Here is a 21,181-nt window from a genome sequence, read left to right as displayed (position 1 = left end):
GCCCTTGCACATCCACTATGCCGTCCATACTCACTGGACTAAACATTGCAGAGACATTTGCACTATATTTCTATAATAAGATTGCTGCTGTAAGAAGTACTTTTTAGAACTCTCCCAATGATATCCTTGATGAATTTATTTCAGATTGTTCCACCTGGGAAAAATTTGACCCTATCTCAGAATCAGATATATTCTGGAATTCCTCATTGAGTCCGCTTACTCAATGTCCCAAAATGATCAGGACTAACCCCTAGGTTAATCAAAATGCTATAAATTATGGAGATTTTTGAGTTACTGCAATACATGCTTTGCATTGGTCTTTTACTGCAATGAGAGAGAGAGAGAGAGAGACTCTTTATAAGGCTCTCATATTAGTTGTCTATTTAAATCACTATAGGAGGGTCATCTAGTAACTCGAGGTGAGGTTTTAGTAGTGGTCTACGGTTTGGGGGGCAGTTTTACATGCAGTCAGAGGTACGACCAGCACAGTACATATCATTGAAGATTTGATGTGATTTGGAATGAGGAAAGTTACACAAAGATGAGATTTCTACAATGTACTCTTGCCCCACCCTAGCTGAGTACATTGTAGAAATCACCAGAGTGCACCAAGCTAGGGTGAGAGTACATTGTACAAATCTTATCTTTGTGTACCTTTCCTCACTCCAAATCACATCAAATCTTCAATGAAATGTACTGTGCTGTTCATACATCTGACTGTGCATGTAAAACTGCCCCCCAAACCGTATGCCACTACTAAAACCTCACCTCGAGTTACTAGGGGTGTGCATTCGTTTTGAACTTAAATGGAAAACGCAACTTTTTTTTTTTTTTAACTTAAAAAAAAGATGAGGCTTAAACGATCGGATTTCCAACTTATTCAACATAGCTATGTTGAATACGTTGGAAATCGCGATTGTTGATCTAAATAAAAATTTAAACCCCTCACCCTCCTTAATCCCCCCCCCCCCAAGACTTACCAAAGCTGGCCAAAAGTTCCGTGAGGGTCCGGGAGCGGACGCGTGGGGAATCACGTGACATCCGCGTCACGTCGGAGTGACGCGGCGTCACGTGATTCCCCTCGGGTTCGCTCCCGGACCCCTCGTTGGGCTCAAAAGGAACTTTTGGCCAGCTTGGGGGGGCCTCCTGACCCCCCCAAGCTGGCCAAAAGTGCCTTTTGGGCCCAACGAGGGGTCCGGGAGCGAACCCGAGGGGAATCACGTGACGCCGCGTCACTCCGACGTGACGCCGACGTCACGTGCTCCTTGCAAAGGAGTTCAGGAATGGCGTCCTGACCCCGCTGGACCACCAGGGAGTTTTGGTAAGTCTTGGGTGGGGGGGGGATTAAGGCGGGTGAGGGGTTTAAATTTTTATTTGCACATATGGACATAGACTCAACTTATGGAATTCTCCATATGTCCATATTGACCGCAAATGGGACCCCCTTTCGACTTATGGACTTATGAACTTAAACTTTTGGTCTGCACATCCCTACGAGTTACTAGATGACCCTCCTATAGTGGTTTAAATAGACAACTAATATTTGAGCCTTATAAAGAGTCTCTCTCTCTCTATCTCTCTCTCTTTATTTACTCAAATCCCTAATACTAGGGAAAAAGGTGTAGTCATATCACATACAGTATTAGCACTTCTCATTTTCATAAAATCCACCCACGTGATGCAATAAATAACACTTGCATTATCACAGGTGTTAGGGCTCTAACAAATTTTGATGAATGACCCTGTAAAGCAGCTACATTTATCTCCAATCTCATTAACTCATCTTTAAAATATGACATTCTCCCAGGTATTTAAAGCAGGCTTCAGTTCACCCTTTTATCAAAAAAGCTTCAGCTGATCCAGTACTATTATCTAATTATCGACCAATCTCATCCTTGCCATACAAAGCCAAAATCTTAGAAATGGCCACACTCCGTCAACTTAACAACTATCTTGACTCCAATAATGTACTTGGCCAATATTAGTCTGGCTTTAGGCAGCACCATATCACTGAATTACTTCTCCTTTCTAGCTTTGACACAGTAAGACGGGGTTTCGACCAGGGAACAGCTTTACTGTTGGTGTTGCTTGATGTTTCTGCTGCCTTTGACACGGTTGATCACTATATTCTCCTCTTTAGATTACACTCACTGGGGTTCACGGCAGTGGCGTAGCTACGGGTGGGCCTGGGTGGGCAGTGGCCCACCCACTTTCCATTCAGGCCCACCCAAATTTCTTTGCAAGACACTGCAGCCAATAAAAGCAGGCAGCATCAGCAGGCACCCAAGGGAGAAAAAAAATTAATAAAACCAGCTGGTGTGTTGCGGCTCCCGGTGTCCCTCAGCCCCAGTAATACTTCCCTTTACCTTCTTCCTGCCCCCGCCAGCCAATGGGAAACCTCCTCCCTTCTTCCTGCCCCCGCGGGCCAATCGGAAGCCTTCTCCCTGCCAGTGGAAGGAGGAAGCCTCTGATTGGCCGGTGGGGCAGGATGAAGGGGGGCATCAGGCTGGGAGGAGTGGCAGTGTTCAAGCCACGGGCTGGAAATACAGGGCAGGGAGGTGACTGGGGTGTGTGTGAGAGACAGAGACTGGGCAGGGAGGTGACTGGGGTATGTGTGAGAGACAGAGTCTGGGCAGGGAGGTGACTGGGGTGTGTGAGAGAGACAGAGTCTGGGCAGGGAGGTGACTGGGGTGTGTGTGAGAGACAGAGACTGGGCAGGGAGGTGACTGGGGGTGTGTGTGAGAGACAGAGTCTGGGCAGGGAGGTGACTGGGGGTGTGTGTGAGAGACAGAGTCTGGGCAGGGAGGAGACTGGGGTGTGTGTGAGAGACAGAGACTGGGCAGGGAGGTGACGGATGTGTGTGAGAGACAGAGTCTGGGCAGGGAGGTGACTGGGGTGTGTGTGAGAGACAGAGACTGGGCAGGGAGGTGACTGGGGTGTGTGTGTGAGTGACAGAGTCTGGGCAGGGAGGTGACTGGGGTGTGTGTGAGAGACAGAGACTGATCGTAGGGTTTAATTGGTGTGTGTGCGCGCAGGGCTGGTGCTTCCATTAGGCAAACTAGGCGGTGGCCTAGGGCACCGGCCCTGTGTGTGTGACTTGTGGGCCCTAAAGAAGAAGACCGTAAGGACAGAGCTTCAGCAGCCACTGCTGCTCCTGGTATGTGCTTTCAAGGGAAAGGAGTAGGAGAGTTGCTGGAGATGGTAAGTAAAAGTGGCATTTTAAGTTTATTTTTCTTGATTGACTGTCATTTTAATTATTGAGTATTATGTGATATGTCTGCTGTTTTGAAATATTTTATTGATATTTGGACAATGTTTAATAATTTTTATGAGTTTTGTTGGATGTTATTCTGTTCATCAGCTGTTTTGAAACATTTATTAATATAGTTTTACAGTTATTTCTGTGTGGGGCTCTATAGCAGCTTGGCTTGTTCTGTTTTCCTAATAGGAGGTGTATTAGTGTTTAGGACAGTGATGGCCAACCTTTTGAGCTCAGTGTGTCAAAATTCATAAAAAAACTGAGCATAACTCGGGTGGTGTGTCACTTCTAGAAAAATCCATAATTGTGATATTTGTAGCTCTAATTAATAACAAGTTATAATTTTAATATATGTACTGTATTTATTAATAAAGCAAAAACAAATAATTCTTTACCTTGCCTGCTTAGTGACTTTTTTGTTGCTGAATTTCGTCGGCTAAATCTTCAATTAAAACACTCTCTCCCCCTCCACCCCCCACCCCCCCTCCCACACAAACTCTTACTCCCCTGGATTTTCTCATACACACTCATGCTCTCACACTCACTGGCTCCCTCACATACACACAAACACATACACCCAGGCAGGCTCCCAGTCATTTTCACACCACTCCCGCTCCATCCTCCAGGCAGGCACCAATTCATTCTCACACACACAGACCCCCAGGCAGGCACCAATTCATTCTCACACACACAGACCCCCAGGCAGACACCTATGCATTCACACACATACACCCCCAGGCAGAGTCCCATTCATTCACATGCACACATTAAAGGCAGACCCCCCTCTCTTTTGCCAGCAACTTCGGAACCTCTCTCATTCCTCTGCTGCCACTGTCACTGCTGCCACATGACTATTGGGGATGTTACTATTCTTGCACATTCCCAAAGATTACATGTGCCCGTCACTAAAAATATATATTTTTTTTTAACCTTTGCTGTCTGATCTTAGTTTTCTAATTGATTGGTCACAGGCTTTTTTTTTTTTTCCACCTTCCCTTTCTTATTTTTTCCACCTTCCCTTTCTTATTTTTTTTTTTTTTGCCAATTCCTTTTATATTGTCTTTTTTCTGTTTCTTTTCTCTCCATCTTCTTCCCTCAAACACACAGTCAGGTTCTCATTCTCACATGCATTTCTCTCACACACACACACCCACACACACACACACACACAGCTCTCACTGGCACATGCTGTCTGACTCTCACACACACAGGCTCTCTCTCACTCCCACATGCTATCTTGCTCAAGCACATGCAGTCTCTGCAAACATTCAGGTCCTCACTCTCACACACAATCTCTCAACTCATGTCATACACGCGCGCGCGCGCACACACAGACCCTCAGCCTCTCTCTCACCTCTGGGCCTCCTCTTCGCGGGTCGCGCAGGATGGGCTCTGCAGCGGCCCTGCTACCGGGCTTCTTCCTCTTCTCGGGCCGCTGCGATTTGAGATTCGCGGCGGCCCGTAAGTGCAAGCGATGCTCCTCTTCTGCACGCACTGATGCTTCTCTTCCTTCCTGCCCACGCGGCTCCGGCAACGTTTACTTCCGGGGCCGCACAGGCAGGAAGGAGGAGGAGCATCAGCGCGTTCAACACGATCTTTTTGTTTGGGCCGTGGTGACGTGAGCTCCACCACGGCCCTGCCTATCTGCCTGTCGCTGCACCGCATGCACCTCCCTGCGCCCGGGGGCATTGGGGGGGGGGGGGGCTGGAGGGATACTAAAAAACTAAAAAACTAATTTTATAGGGTTGGCGCAGCCGAAAAAAAAAAAAGGCTCGGCACAGCCGATAAAAAAAAAAAAAAATCGATAGTCCCAAAACGCTACGCGTGTCAGCAAAAACGGCTCGGCGTGTCACCTCTGACACGCGTGTCATAGGTTAGCCATCACTGGTTTAGGACCTGATTTAATATTTGTAGTATTGCCTTTTCATAGATAGGGTTGTTATATGTTCCATAATGCAGATGTAACTTTGTGCGGCTTAGTTTGTGTGCATTATTGCAGATCCTGGGACTGTTAGGTGCTATATTTCTCTTTCCATTTCTCCAGGTTTGCACTGCATGCAGAGTGGCTTTTTTTGGTTTTCCATTCCAGTTTCTATCTCCATATTTATAATGTGTGGTCTTTCTGTACTTTGGTGAAGGTCGGTTCTGTGTGTGTGCCCGAGGTGAGGTATTTTACTAGCATGGAGGCAATTGTATCAATCGTATTTGTGGATGCAGAGTGTATGTTTACATGATGATAGCTTAGTAAATGACAGGGCTGGATAGCCTTTTTCTCCTGTCTACCCAGTTATCCTCTCCACACTGCTAAGGATACATCCCAGCTGTCAGCCAAAGGGTGTGACCACCTTCAAGACATCTCTTTATCCAGAACAGTCTTTTTTCTGTTCTTCCTTTGTAAAGAAATGGGGATGAATGTCAGGAGCCCCTGGACTCGATTCAGCAAATGTCAGCATCAGAGGAAGACTAAAACTAAATAGTTGAGCCATAGGAAAGGAAAAGAAATATTCAAAGATATTTATCTGTTTTATTGATACAGATTAATAAGGCATTTGCTCAATTATGGTAAATATTTTGGTACAAATTCAATGATGAAGGAACCCTCTTTCCTATTTTCTTAAACTTATCAAACGCAGTAATTCATGACCATCTTAATAGGCATCATTGTGTGGTAAAGTATACCTTTGTCACTCTGTCTTATGCTTAATCATAGGTCAGTCCATATTTTTAAGTGTTTTTGTTGCTTAATTCACCCCAGTGATATACTCCAAATTTCTAGCAATAATCTTGTTAACATCAATTCAAGGTTACTTATGTTGAAAATTATGAACCAAACTTATCTGGATAATACGATGTTATTACTTCTTCTTAACCACCATCGACTTTGAGCTTGATGCCCTCAAATTGTCAGCAATATGAGAATTCACTATATTGCTGTTCTATGCCCGACATTGCACAATGTTTCGGACTAGCATCGAGTCCTTCTTCAAGGGCGTAATATATTCCACAGCATGGCGTATCTTGGCGTGGCATCAAGCTCAAAGTCGATGGTGGTTAAGAAGAAGTAATAACATCGTATTATCCAGATAAGTTTGGTTCATAATTTTCAACATAAGTAACCTTGAATTGATGTTAACAAGATTATTGCTAGAAATTTGGAGTATATCACTGGGGTGAATTAAGCAACAAAAACACTTAAAAATATGGACTGACCTATGATTAAGCATAAGGCAGAGTGACAAAGGTATACTTTACCACACAATGATGCCTATTAAGATGGTCATGAATTACTGCGTTTGATAAGTTTAAGAAAATAGGAAAGAGGGTTCCTTCATCATTGAATTTGTAATTAGTTTGAACCTAGTTCCATCTTAAAAGTACATTGCCTTTCTGAGCTTTTTTCAAGTAGAAATATTTTGGTACAACATTCCAGAGGGTTTTAAAACATCTCACAGAATACTGTGATGTATGATGAGATATCTGTCTTTATAGTAGACTAGTATATGGTTCTTTGTAAGTTATGGGATACTGCCACTTGAGATCTCTTTAAGTATAATTGAAATGCTTCCATAACTATGTATTAGGTTTAGCATTGGTAGCTGCTTGAAGTAATTGAGTTTAAAATATTAAAAGTATAACGGCTGTAGCAGATTATTTAGAAATCTATTGTCAGGTGTGTGTGTGAAAGTATTTATCAATAAGAATATGAATTCCATGGCTCAGACTTTTAGTGCCCACCCATGTTAACCTTGGGCCCAGCCAAAAATTCATTTCTGGCTACGCCACTGGTTCACGGGCTCTGTCCTATCTTGGTTCACCTCATACCTTTCAAATAGAATGCAGTAGAATAATAATGGTCCTCACAGCTCATCTTGGATTTCCCTCAGTTCAGCTGTACCCCAAGGCTCTGCACTTTCAGCAACTCTGTTCAACATTATCCAAAACCCTTATGTCACATCCTTGCTAACCTTGGAGTACACTATAAACTCTATGCTGACAACATCCAGGATTTTTTCCTCTTAAAGATTCATGGGCCCAAACAGAAGCATTTCTTCTCTTCTGTCTCTCAACTATTAAGAAATAGCTTATTCAAAATAAATTCTCTCTCAATATCATGAAAACTGAAGTTATCTTACTGACTCGTTTCCCAATTATCAATATCCCAAAAAACATTCATTTCAATAATCCGACTATTTCTCTGTCCCAGAATGTTTGTAACCTTGGTGTCATTATTAATCCTCCTCTTTCCATGCAATAACATATTTATTTATCTTTATTTATTTAAATAATTTATATACCGGAGGTTCCTGTATAATATACATATCACCCCGGTTCACAAAGAACAGTAACTATCGCTACAAATTAAAATAGTTACACAATCATATTTCCACAAACTATGCGTACTACAACACTTGAAACCCCTTTTAGACCCTACTGATTTCTGTTCTGTTTTTCAATCTTTTCTGTTTTACAATCTCTTCTGTTTAATAGTTTTTTCTGTTTTTACGTATGAATTATTGCAATTCTCTTCTGAATGGCCTTCCAGCCTACCCAATCTGTTGTCTTCAAATCATCAGAGCTTAGACTACTCACAGGAGTACTTATTCGCAATCAGATCACTCCGGTTTTAGAGTCTCTCCATTGGCTTCCAGTGTCCTTCCGTATTCTCCTTGAATTGTTTCAATATTAAAAATTCAAACCCCATCTAGATCATTGAGATCCTCTAGCTAAGACCTTCTTGATATCCCCTCCCCAAAAGCAGTGCACCTCGATGAGACAAGAGAACATGCATTCTTTTCCGCTGGCCCTCTTCTTTGAAAGAATTGAGAACCCACCATGGAAGAAACATTTTTTAAAAAGCTCTAAAAACGCATCTTTTCCAGAAGGCATTTTTGAATCAGCCTAGCGATAAGAATTAACCCCGGCCTCAATTTTTATCTTTTCTAGGCATCATTAACCAGGTTATATTTTATTATTGGTTTTTTTGTTTCTTGTAATACTGCTTTTTATTTGTTATTGATTATGTATGTTCTGCTGTGCCCCGCCCTGAATGAAGGAAAGGTGGTAACCAATGTTATAAATAAATAAAATCAATAAAATCTTATGCAATGGATATACGACTGGTCTGTTGTCAAGTATTGGTTGCGTAGAGGGTGTGGCTGAACTGGAGGGAGTTCAGGCTGAAGAACTAGGAGGGTCTCGATGACCTGGTGAAAGACTGGTGAACTGGTGGAGGAATCAGAAAACTGGTGATTTCTATTATGCATTTGTTTATAAAATAGGTAGATAAAATACACGATTTCATTGCAGGTGTTCGTCTGTAACCATACATAAGCGTATTTTATCATCTGTGTGTATCAGGTCTCTCTCCCAGCTAATATCAATCCTTCCTGCATCCCTGTCCTCCCACCCCAAAGCCATGGATCAGCTTTTATTAATTAGGATCTTGGATGTGCTGAAAGCCCATTCATCTCAAGGGATTTGTCTAGCTCATTCAAAGAGATATATGCATGTAACATGCAGGTTATAAAATACTGTAGTAGATCTCTGCACAGCCATATACACGTGTATATAGGGTCACTCAGAGTTGTTTAACAGTTATCCACATAAATGTTCAAATTGACTTTTGAATGACATGGTCAGATCAGCTGAGTCACTGGCTTAAAGGAGGTTCAATTTAGTCAGCATGTTTCTCTTTGGTTGGAATGAATGACTATTTTTTTTCTTTAGAAGACATTCCTTGGGCAGTGTATGTAGGACTGTTAGTGGTTCTGTATCTCTTTTTTGTTTTTTGTTTTTTTGTGGTGGTACATAACAGGAGTAATCGGTAGTAATCAGCTGTATGCTTTTCTTGTGTTTCAGGCCTTTTTTTATCCTACTATAGTATATGATAATATTGAGTATTTGCAAGTTTGATTGACTGGATAGAATGTGGAGTTCAGCAATTGAACATCAATTTAAAATTGTTCTGTTTGATTAAGGCGGTTGTTTTTTGTCTTATTGGTTTATCTTTTATGTAAATATTATGAATGGCTTTTTGTTCACCACCTTGACTTGTAGAAAGTGTGGGTTAAAAATGGTTTTATATAAATTATTAATAAATGCAAATTAAAAAAAAACAAACCTCATGAAAAAACTGACCACTCAATTTCCTGGTTTAACCTCGCCAGGATCAAATGCAAAGAGAAGATGCCCCACTAACTATGAGGGGACACATGTTCAATACAAAAAATTCAAAGATCAGAAGTCGAAAGGTGGAAATCCAATCAATGGAAAAGTAAAGGAGATTCCAGGCGAGAATATCTAATACAATTACAATATTCAGAATCCTAGTTCTGCTCATGCAAAGAGTTTTACCTATGTATAGGAGAGGGTAGGGACATTCAGTCACATAAATCACTCCCAAAGAAGTACCAACAGAAGAAAATGTTAACAAATATTTCTTCCCAATTACCAGGTGAGAAAACTCAGTCAATGATAGTGACAAAGCATAGCATGGCAGCAGCCACAGAGGTGATGTTCCAAAAAGGGGACATGTAATCGAAGATGTCTCCCCTCCACCTTTATTGCCTCCCTATCCACTCATAGCTAGATTTCATCCATCTTTTTTTCCTTCACCCTCTAGTTCTGCCTGCCCCAACCCTTCACCTCCCAAATTCTCTCCTCCATTGCGCCCTCTCTGCCCTCCATCTCCTCCTCACTGGACTGCTCTTCTTATTCTCCAGCTATATGGCTCCTTTGTTCTTCTTTCCAACAGCTGCATCATTTTTGGTTCTCTCAAACCAATCCCTCCCTGTCCCCATCATCCATTCATCTCAATGCTGATTCTCTCTCCAACCTTCTCCTATCACTTTTCCCCAACTATTCCCTTTCCCTTTGCTCCCCTTCCAAGGTTTTCCCTTTCTCTCCAGTCACTCCCTCTTATGCTCTCCTATTCCTCATCACATTTTCTTTATTTTTTTCTTACTTTATTTTTGGTTTATTTGCTATTCATTTTTTATTTATATTCCACCTTTTGACACTTAAAGCAGATTACATACAGATACTATCGGTATTTCCCTATCTCTCAGAGGGCTTACAATCTAAGGGCATGATTTACTAAGGCTTTTCTCCTATTCTCTGGAAAAATATGTGCCTGAGGCAATGGAGGGTAAAGTGACTTACCCAAGATCTCATCTTTTGTCTTGTACCCTCCTTCTCCACTTCTCCCATCCCACCTCTGTCTCTTGTGCCCATGGTTCTTCCTACCTTCATTTTTCTCCACTCTCCTATTGCCCCTTCTTATCTTTCATCCATTACAATAAACCCATTTCATCCTCTGTACTTATGTCCTCCCAGTCTTCATTTCCTTTCCTCTATTTTTCATCTCTTAACCCACCTGAGCTCCTTCTATAACTCCCCTGCCTCTACTTTTCCTTTATTTCACCCCTTCCTAAGTGCCACTCATTTTACAACTTCTCTCACCATCTCCAGAGTCCCCTAGTATCTTTCCACTGTTCCTTGCCCCCTCTCTAGTCCTTCAGATCCTTCACACCACACTCAATCTCACCCCTTTTAACCCTCCCATCTTTTACTCCAGTCTTTGATGTTCCCTAATTCCCCAAGTTCTTGCTCAGTCCTCAGTCCCAGCTTACTACACCACTCAGTTCCCTAGTCTCAACTCTCTCTCTACCATATCCCTGATTCTTTACTCAATCCAATATTCTGCCCATTCAATCCCTGAGTTTCTGAACATAAGAAATTGCCATACTGGGTCAGACCAAGGGTCCATCAAGCCCAACAGTGGCCAAATCAAGCTACAACAACCTGGCAAGTACCCACACACTGAGACGATCCCATGCTACTGATGCCAATAGTAGCAGAGGCCATTCCCTAAGTCAACTTGATTAATGGCAGTTAATGGACTTTTCCTCCAAGAACTTATCCAAACCTTTTTTAAACCCAGCTACACTAAATTCACTAACCACATCCTCTGGCAACAAATTCCAGAGCTTAATTGTGTGTTGAGTGAAAAAGAATGTTCTCTGGTTTGTTTTAAATGTGCTACTTGCTATCTTCATGGAGTGCCCCCTAATACTTCTATTATTCGAAAGAGTACATAACCGACTTACATCTACCTGTTCTAGACCTCTCATGATTTTTAAGACCTCTGTCAAATCCCCCCTCAGCCATCTCTTCTCCAAGCTGAACAGCGCTAATCTTTTTAGCCTTTCTCATAGGGGAGCTGTTCCATCCTCTTTATCATTTTGATCACCCTTCTCTGTATCTTTTCCAGTGCAACTCTATCTTTTTTGAGATGCAGTGACCAGAACTGTAGACAATATTCAAGGTACGGTCTCACCATGGAGTGATACAGAGGCATTATGACATTTTCCATTTTATTCACCATTCCCTTCCTAATAATGCCTAACATTCTGTTTGCATTTTTTACTTCTGTAGCACACTGAGCTGTAGCACACTGAGCTGATGATTTCAATGTATTATCCACTATGTTGCCTAGATCTCTTTCCTGGGTGGTAGCTCCTAATATGGAACCTAACATCGTGTAACTACTTCATGGATTATTTTTCCCTATATGCAACACCTTGCACTTGTCCACATTAAATTTCATCTGCCATTTGGATGCCCAATCTTCCAGTCTTGCAAGGTCCTCCTGTAATGTATCACAGTCTGCTTGTGATTTAACTACTCTGAATAATTTTGTATCATCTGCAAATTTGATAACCTCACTCGTCATATTCCTTTACAGATCATTTATAGATATATTGAAAAGCATCGGTCCAAGTACAGATCCCTGAGGCACTCCACTGTTTACCCTTTTCCACTGAGAAAATTGACCATTTAATCCTACTCTCTGTTTCCTGTCATTTAACCAGTTTGTAATCCACGAAAGCACATCACCTCCTGTCCCATGACTTTTTAGTTTTCTTAGAAGCCTCTCATGAGGGACTTTGCCAAACGCCTTCTGAAAATCCAAATACACTACATCTGCTCAATCTATCAGCCCCAGATGTCACCACCCAAATCCCAAAGTCTCTGCTTGCCAGGTTCTTATGGCCTGGATTGGCCACTGTTGGAAACAAGATGCTGGGCTTGATGGACCCTTGGTCTGACCCAGTATGGCACGTTCTTATGTTCCCCTCAAAGCTTCAAGCTGCTCCTCCTGCCTTTCAGGGACTCTTTCTCCCTTACCTTCTACTGCCCGTCTGTCCTCTTCCTTTTCCTCTGTGTTTGGTCTGAATAGCAGGAATTAGGGAGGGCTGGCGATCTGGTGCTTCTAACCTCTCCCCACTGCTATCAGCTCCTCTCCCTCCTGCGCGGTTCAGATCAGCTATTTGACTCTCACAGTAGGGAGATGGGCCCTGTGGTTCCACCCTCCTACCAGCCTAGCCCCAGTGTGTATGGGGGCGGGAGAAGGCTGGGAATGAAGGGAGCAGCAGCTCTTCTTTGGTTCCCATCAGGAGAGGGGAGGGTAGCAGCACGTTTTTGGTTTTGTATGCCACATTGGAAAAGAGGGCTGGCATCACAGAAACACTCCTCTTCAACCCACAGGCCACATTAAGAGGGAGATGGCACCATGGTGTGACTTTTTTCTTTGGCCCACAGGCTGCATCAGGAGGGAGTGATGGCCGCCTCGTGCATGGCGCCCTGTGCAGCCGTACAGGTTGGTACATCCCAAACACTGGGCCTGCTCACAACCAACCAGCTGGGCTGACAACTATCCTAGGCCAATTAGCACAGCAACTCCTTTGTAGCCAGTAGCAAGGGCTGCCAATCGCATTAAGGAGCCTTAGAAATAAAAGTTAACAAATAAAAACAGCACAAAAAACACCTTTTTTTAACACATAACATTTTCTTGATTAGCTTTCAAGAGCTAATACTGTCTTTCCAGAGGTCAAAATAGAGAAAGAGAAATAGTTCATGAAAATGAGCCAAGAAATGCATTTATTTATTTTATTTATTTAAATCTTTTCTATACCGTCGTTAAGAAGGGATCCGTCACAACGGTTTACAATAGGGCACATAAAATAAGGATGCTGAGATCTATTAATTTACACACGTGCCGTAATTTTGATTCGGTACATAGTATTCTAAATGAAATACTTGATTTGTGATACAATACTGTCCAGGAGTTATCAGTTTAAAAACAATTCTAACTTTATAAGTGTCAACTTTACTTCTGATGAAGAACGAGAAGATAGAGTAGAAACAGCCAGAAATATGGCTACACACTTTATTTGTTCATACCTCTCACTTTGCCTGCCTCACTGTTTCCCCTCCTCTGTTTTGTAGGTTAAATAAAAACAATGAAAAAATATATAACTTAAGTTTTACTTCTCTGCGCTCATTTGGACTGACATGGCAACCACAGATTTATTAAGGAACCTTGAAAGTGTGAATCAGAGGGGGAAACACTGAATCCAGGGTAACCAGGTAAAATCCCCCTCCCACCACTGTCCAGCACAAATTTGCTCTTTGTACAGATTTAGAAAGACCAAAAAAGGGCCTGATCGGGGCATACCAGTGGTGGAGGGTTTTATTTTATTTAGCTTATTAGTGTGGTATTCTATGCTAACCAGCTACATTCTTCCCCCTAAGTGTAGCCACACAAATAGTAACTGGGGCAACCATGATGTGCTGTTCTCATCTGTAAACAAAAATTACACAGCAACAATCAGATCAAGCAATTCCAATTTATATTCTGCTTTTCATGACTTTAAAATTGATTACATTCAGGTACAATGGGTAATTTCCCTGCCCTCAGAGGGCTTACAGTCTAATGGAGGAGCAGGGGGGGAGGAAGGAGTTATTTACAAAGCCAGGATATTTTTCTCTGGAGCAGAAACATAACATCAGGGTTTCCAAAACCTCAGTACTCAGTGCTACACCTTTGGAAACCACACAGTAGTTTCCTCAGTATTTTCCTCAGTTCCATGGGAAAAATGATTGTGGTGCAAAGGCCCCCAAAAATGCGCGAGGGCAGTCCCTTCACTCAGGACCACCATGTTCTTAAAGAGCCATCACAGCCCAAAGGAAATGTGCCCCAAAGTGTGTAAGTCTTCTCTGGGGATCTTGTGAGACCTCCATCTCTCTACCTTTCTAGCTCTAGGGGCGTCCCTCAGGAGAAAAAGTTAAAATTTTTTTTTTTTTTTAAATATATAAGATGTGTGGTGAACACCCTATTCCCCTACCCAACCCCTCCTTTCCAATATATCACCCCCTGGATCCAAATCTCACCCCCTCGGACACTCCAACCCACCTTTCATTTCATGGGACATATCTAGTATCCCAGCCAGCCGGCGCGTGCCCCTTTGAATAGAGGGAGTGCAGGGTCAAGAACCTAGGGTTTGCTTTGAGCCCCTCTAGACCACCAGGTATGCCCATGTCTGGGGGGAGGGGAGGTGAGGGGGTTGGGAGGGTGCGAGTGGATGCTACTGCTGGGGGGCGCAGAGATTTGGATCTGAGAAGGGTGATTTATTGGAAAGGGGACTCTTGGTTAGGGGGCTGAGATTTCACCACACACATTTTTTTTTTTTTTAATTACTTTTTCTCCTGAGAACCCCCTCTAGAACTTCCCTTCAAAAGTCAGTTTGCAGGCCTGCAGATATAATGTACTCATGGGGCTGCAAGCCCTATGGGCAGTTTGAAAACTGACCCGTTTATAATATAGAGTGAGGATTGGCCTACAAAAAAGCACATAAATGGTGTGTATTTGACTTCCTTAAAATATGCAGGGCCTCTGAACCTTCAGTTTTAAACAAGGGTTGTGATTGGGATCCATATTCAGCTGTTGAGCAGCTGGATAAGTTAGCTGGATATACTTATCCGGCTAACTCAACTGGGAGTATACCCGTTTATCTTAAAAGTTAGCTGGATAGGTATATCTGGCTAACTTTAGTCTTGCCTTCAGCACGGCCAGAGTTAGCCAGATTTACCTAACCAGCTAACTCCACTCCTCCTTGGAATGCACACCGCCTGCCCCAGGAGCTCCCCTGATATATCCAGCTAAATTCTAGTTCGATAAAGAGTTATCCATCTAGAATTTAGCTGGATAAGTTGCCAAATTTCATGGCTAAGTCATTTAGACAGATAACTTTTCAGCTATCCATCTAAATGGCTTTTGAATATCTACCCCAATTACATTTAGTCACTATCAGAAATTTGTCTAAGTCCCAATTTTGGGTGAATCAATCCCAAGTGAATATCTGTTTTCTTGTGGTATCATAGTTTGTGCATGTTCTTTATAGACGACGTAATAATAATACAATGCATTGCTATAACACCTTTCATCCAAAGAGGATCCCTTAGCATATTACAGTTGTCATATATCAGAGTAATAAATAAAACCTCCTCTGTGGTGGAGAGTCTAGTTATGAATTTCTGTATTTGATCTACACTATAACTTACAAAAGGGCAGAGGAGAGCATGAGGGTTATTATTACTATTACCTAACTACAGTTTGGCAAACTAAATCAAGGGAAAATGAAAAATATTTTTAAAAGCTAACATCATGCTAAAATCAGTAAGCTCTCTTCTGTAAGAGAGTGATAATAAACTTTCAGTGAAGAGTGAGCATCCATAGAAAGGAAAAGTGGTGTGTTCTCGGGTGAGCTCAGATTAGAAGGGAAGGGATTTAAATCTTTGCCAATATACTCATTTTTGTGAAACTTCACACCAACACATATTCCTATGCAGAGGTGCAATGCTCCTTCCTCCAGCAGCAGAACCATTTAAAAGGCTTGAAGAAAGCTGCTTTCGCCATGTAACAACAACAAAAGGGGCTGGAGTCTGTTATTCAAAACAAACTTTCCTTCTAGAACTGTATGCAAGCCTGAACAGTAAAAACTAGAAAAGCCTGTTTTTCCTATGAAAACAAATCTAATCCCTAATTATAATATGCATGTTAATAAAGACAGTCATGCATTATGCACAGGAAACAGGAGCATAAAGACAAGCAAAATTACCTCTTCTATATTTCTGTAGGTATGATTTACAAGAATAATCATTCTTATAAAAAGTTTCCTTTAAATGTTTGTGTATGGTAGAATAGTTACCAGATAACCTAGTACTAATCAGCTACAGTTAAGATAGCTCTGGTTTTAAACTCCAGTCCCTTGCAGACAGTGTTTTGAGCCTTGGGTAGGGCAATCAAATGGTGCTACTATTAGTGTGAAAGATACTCTAAAAGTAGTCTGCTTGAGATACTAATTACAGTTGCTGTTATTGTGCATGAAACTTTGGTACAGTTTATATTGGAAATTCAGCATAAAAGAAATGACCAGAAAGTAGTTCATACAGTTTAGAGATTTAAAAGCTTTAACAAGTAAGGAAAATGTGGAGAGAGAATGTTTTGAGAATACTTTTTAACAATGATTTGTAGAAGGAGTGTGGGGGACTGTGGATGATTTTGTGTGTGTGTGGGTAGGGGTTATTTGGGGAAATGGATGTGTGAGGTTGTATGAGCATATGTGTGTTTGGTTGGATAGGGGGTTATATGGATAAAGGAGTTATGTGTTTGTGAGGGGTTGTGAGGGGTGTATAGGGATTATATGCATGGGGATGTAGAAATTATATTTGGGATGTTTGATGTGGGCTTATGTGGGGGTATAATTGTGTGTGTGTGTGTGTGTGTAAGGTGGGGTGTTGAATACATGTGACGTGTATGGGTGTGTTTGGATGGTAACAAAAACTTTTTTTCTTCAAAAGGTTACCCTCCAGAGCCTCTTCTTGCAGGATGATGAAATTCTGTTTAACACAGTTTATACATTTGTTGTTAACTATGCAGTATCCACAAGTCTAACACAGCTTATACTCCCTTAAATACTTCCAAATTCTGGTAGAGTTTCTGAAATACAGTTTTTGTTTTAACTTTAAAGTTTCTTGGCTTGAAACAGCAGTAGCAAGGAAAAGCTTTTTAACCCTTGGTTTTGGGGTTTAAAACAAAAAGCTTGAGCCAAATTGTTTTCCTCACAACGAAGGCCTTAAAAGTGCTCCCTCTACCCAAACAATGCTTTATCTAAAGAAAAGGGAAAGAAAAAATAATTTAGCCAGTTCTCTTAGTGCATGATGTAACCCTTGCTCGAGTACATAAAATGATGGCATGAGAACTCCCTGTTGTGTAAGGGTCATCCCTTCTTCAGTTTAGGTCATGCAGATGGTGAAGTGGACAGCATGATTTAACATATCTCTCCTTTTTTCTTTTACTGTATGGACAGAGAGGAAATCCCCTCACTTTCCTCTGACTCCATCCATAAGCACATTGCATCAAATTACAAACCCAAACAGTAACTTTATTCTCTGGAATATCCTGCCAGCCAAGAACTATTTACATAGATGAAGTTGTTTTATAATGCTCAATATTGACCAAATCTGAAAAATTATGGACTTCCATAACAGTGAATATTGCCATTACATACTGACCAGAAGGATCAACCTAGTTCTCCTCTCCACAGTCTTTTCTTTACCTTAGTTCTAGAGAAGGCCAAAGTTTTCCTATATCAAAACTCTCATCCAAATTCATAATTACATTTCCACAGCATAACCCTACATTGTCATGTCTCCCATTGCATTACTCATACCTCATATGGTCTTGGCCCTTTCCATTTCAATCCAACATTACTGAGTGACATTTTGTGTCTTCTGCCTTTGACACGATTATGTCACTCAGTAATGATGGGTCGGCTAGTGTCCATGGGAATTAGCAAGACAGTATATCAATGGTTTAAGACTTATTTAGAATTAAGACAGCAACAAATTCTCTCCATTGATTCTTCATCCAATTGGTTTGCTATCTCGTCAAGAGTCCCTTCGGGTTCTGTATTATCATCGGCCCTTTTTAATATTTATTTAAGACCTTTCTGCTCATTGTTGGACAGTCTTTCAATTGAATTAAACATTTCTGCAGACAATGTTCAGTTATTTTTCCCTGTGGAAGATAATTTAAATACAACTTGTACTATTAAGGATAGTTGACCTATTGCTCAGGCATTTTGGCATTGCATGGCCAGGGTTTAAATGCCCAGCTATGTGATGTTATCAGGGAGTGCAAGAGCACTGGTTTCCCACTGCGGGATATTTATCCATCGGTGCACACCATGTGCATGTGCTTAGGGGCATCTCAGAGGAGGAGGACGACGGCATTCCCAGCTGCATGAAGCAGCAGCGTCATTGGCTGCACAGGGTCTCAGTGCTGGGCTGGTCGGGCAGCATTGGGTGAGTGACCTGGCTCACAGGCAGGTCGATACAGTAAAGTTCAGTTAAAGATTCCCCGTCTGTAACGTGCTGGGAGCGCACCATACAGACGAGTAAGGCGGTCCAGCAATACAGTCTCCAGTTTCACGCGTCCTTAGCGCTTCCTAAAATAAACATATAACCCTTTCCGCACCCAGCATGTAAATGAACGAAAAAGCTGTATAATGAAGGAATTAGCTATTCCCCTCCGATACTGTAACGGGCGCTGATATTATCTCCTCAGTAACCCGCCGGAATGGATGCCCGTGCGATTTTGGCGCTCATGCCATGAGCGCCAAAATCGCACGGGCATTCATCCAGCCGGACACGCGCCCACCCATCCAGGCAGCGGCGGGAGCCGGACACGCGCCCACCCGCCCCCCGGGATCTGAAGCCATCAGCAGGATCGTAGCTCCCCCCGACGAAGACGAAGATGGCCGCCTGCACGGGGGAAAGCGTGCAATTGGCCGCTGAAGACGTGACGTCACATCCCGTGACGCCAAACGTCGTGATGTCACGTCTTCAGCGGCCAATTGCACGCTTTCCCGTGCAGGCGGCCATCTTCGTCTTCATCGGGAGGAGCTACGATCTTGTTCCTGATGGCTTCAGAAAAGTAAGTTACTTTTGCGACTTACTTTTGGGATCTTGACAGATCCCAAAAGTAAGTCGCTTTTGGAAAAAAACCAAAATTGTCGCTTTTTGAAAAAAAAAAAAATTGCTTTTGGTTTTTTTTTCTTCTCTGCCGCCGCTGCTGCCGCCTACCCGCCCGATCGAACACGCGCCCACCCGCCTCGATCGCCTTTGGTTTTTTTTTTTGCTTCGCCGCTGTGTCCCACCTCCTCCTGGAGCAAGGCTGCTTTCGCGCCCTGCTCCGGGAGGAGGAGAGACACAGCAAGAAGTAAGTCGCTTCGCCGCTTCCCTCCTCCCGGTGCCTGTCATTCCAAATGACATTTGAAATGACAGGTACCAGCGCACCCAGGTTACTGTATAGGTGCTGTATTAAGCGCCTATACAGTAAAATGGGTTGCGCAGGCATAACCCTTCCCTATCGCTTCACAGCCGCGGCATGCATTTGCATGCAATTAAAAGAGAGTACCGGGGACTTAGTGAAGAGAACTGTGCGTGCGGGGAGGAAGGGTGCGCCTGACACCGCCGCACTGTTTCTACCGCGGCCTTACTGTATCGACCTGAGGGGCAGCCCGTGACCCAGTAAACATAACAAGTGCCTTACAGAGCAAGATCATAGAACTGGAAGAGCAAGATAAATGGTCTGAGTCCTGGAAAATATTAGGTAAATTAGAGCACACAATGGATAAATTAAAAATTTTTGATGATTGACTCTACTGAGTGAAAAATGCAAAAGCCATAACAAGCTTATTATGAACATGGGAATAAGACTTCAAAATTGTTAGCATACAAACTATAGGAAAATTCCAGTGAAAACACAAGTCACTCAAATAAGAGACCAGGGAGGGGAGGTTTCTGTTTGATCCTTCTCAGACTGAGCAAAGGTTAGGTACTTTTTTCAAGAATTTTACTGTCCTGAACCACATATAAGTGAGAAACCAATGGATGCTTACTTGAGAGAATTGGACATACCAGCTATTTCACAAGAATGAAAGGAGTGGATGACGAGGAAAATTTCTGAACAGGAAATTTTAATGGCAATTAAATCATTAAAAACAGATAAGATCCCAGGCCTAGATGGCTATATGGTGTGTTTCTATAAAAGGTTTGGAGAGGTACTAGTAGAACCATTGCAGGCAGGATTTAAGTTTTTGTTATGCAGTGGAGAGCTTCCACTATCTATGAAAGTGGCAGGGATAACAGTATTATTAAAAGAAGGAAGGGACAAGAATAATTGTGGGTCATGTAGACCTATCTCCTTGTTGAATGTGAAAATCTTATACAAAGTGTTAGCCAACAAATTAGCTAGGGATATCTTAATTTGATATATAAGGACGAATCAGGTTTCATTCTTGGGAGGCACACTTCAGAGGTGGGTATTGAATGTAATTTGGGCTTCTCAGAGGGGTAAAATCCCATCTCTTTTGCTGGCAATTGATGCAGAAAAGAGATTTGACAGAGTATACTGGCCATTCATATTTATTTAAAAATGTTTTATGTACTGCTTACAATGGAATTGCTATGATAAGCAGTGTACAATAGGACATGCATAATAAAATACATAGGAAATACAAAAAACACAGATGATGATATCAACAGTATATCTTTAAACAACTACAATATATAACATTTTGCCATTTTTACTATAAACTGAGTCAAGGAAAAGCCAAACGAAAAAGATGAGCCTTTAATGTTTTCCTAAAGAGCTTGTAATCAGAAATAGCGCAAAGGTCTGATGGCAACTTATTCCAGAAGATGGGACTAATGACAGAAAAAGCCTGCTTATGAGTGTATTAAGGACATACAGTCCTAACTGAAGGCGCATTCAATAGTAATTTAACTGAGGACCTTAAGGTGCATGAGGGTAAATACTTCTGTATTCTATATGACAAATAAGCAGGACCCTTGAAAACCAAAATCAAAACCTTAAACTGAATTCTGTATAAGACAGGTAACCTATGCAGCTGCTTCAGCACAAGGATGAGTCAAATTACTATCAGATGCAATAATTCACAGAGGTCATAATAATAATACCTGAACAACAGTTCTTAAATCACTGACTATTAA

The 21,181-nt window shown here is 42.1% G+C and overlaps 1 protein-coding gene across 7 annotated transcripts in view; it reads left to right on the top strand.

The window, feature by feature from the left end:
• The window catches only part of LOC115085172 (beta-Ala-His dipeptidase-like), a 207,107-nt gene that overhangs the window by 16,378 nt on the left and 169,548 nt on the right, over positions 1-21,181 (top strand). For 2 of the 7 annotated variants that reach the window (XM_029590871.1, XM_029590869.1), the window contains exon 2: positions 13,550-13,690. The exons of 4 other annotated variants lie outside the window; for them this stretch is intronic. The gene's annotated coding sequence lies outside the window, so the exon portion shown is untranslated. Of the gene's footprint in view, positions 1-13,549; positions 13,691-16,195; positions 16,237-21,181 lie in introns of those variants that run through there. One more of the 7 variants, XM_029590873.1, reaches the window with a different exon arrangement.

The sequence above is a fragment of the Rhinatrema bivittatum genome, chromosome 2 (genome assembly GCF_901001135.1).
Source record: "Rhinatrema bivittatum chromosome 2, aRhiBiv1.1, whole genome shotgun sequence".
NCBI classification, from domain to species: domain Eukaryota; kingdom Metazoa; phylum Chordata; class Amphibia; order Gymnophiona; family Rhinatrematidae; genus Rhinatrema; species Rhinatrema bivittatum.
The sequence above is the reverse complement of the archived record's forward strand: the minus strand, read 5'-3'. Positions and strand labels throughout refer to the sequence as shown.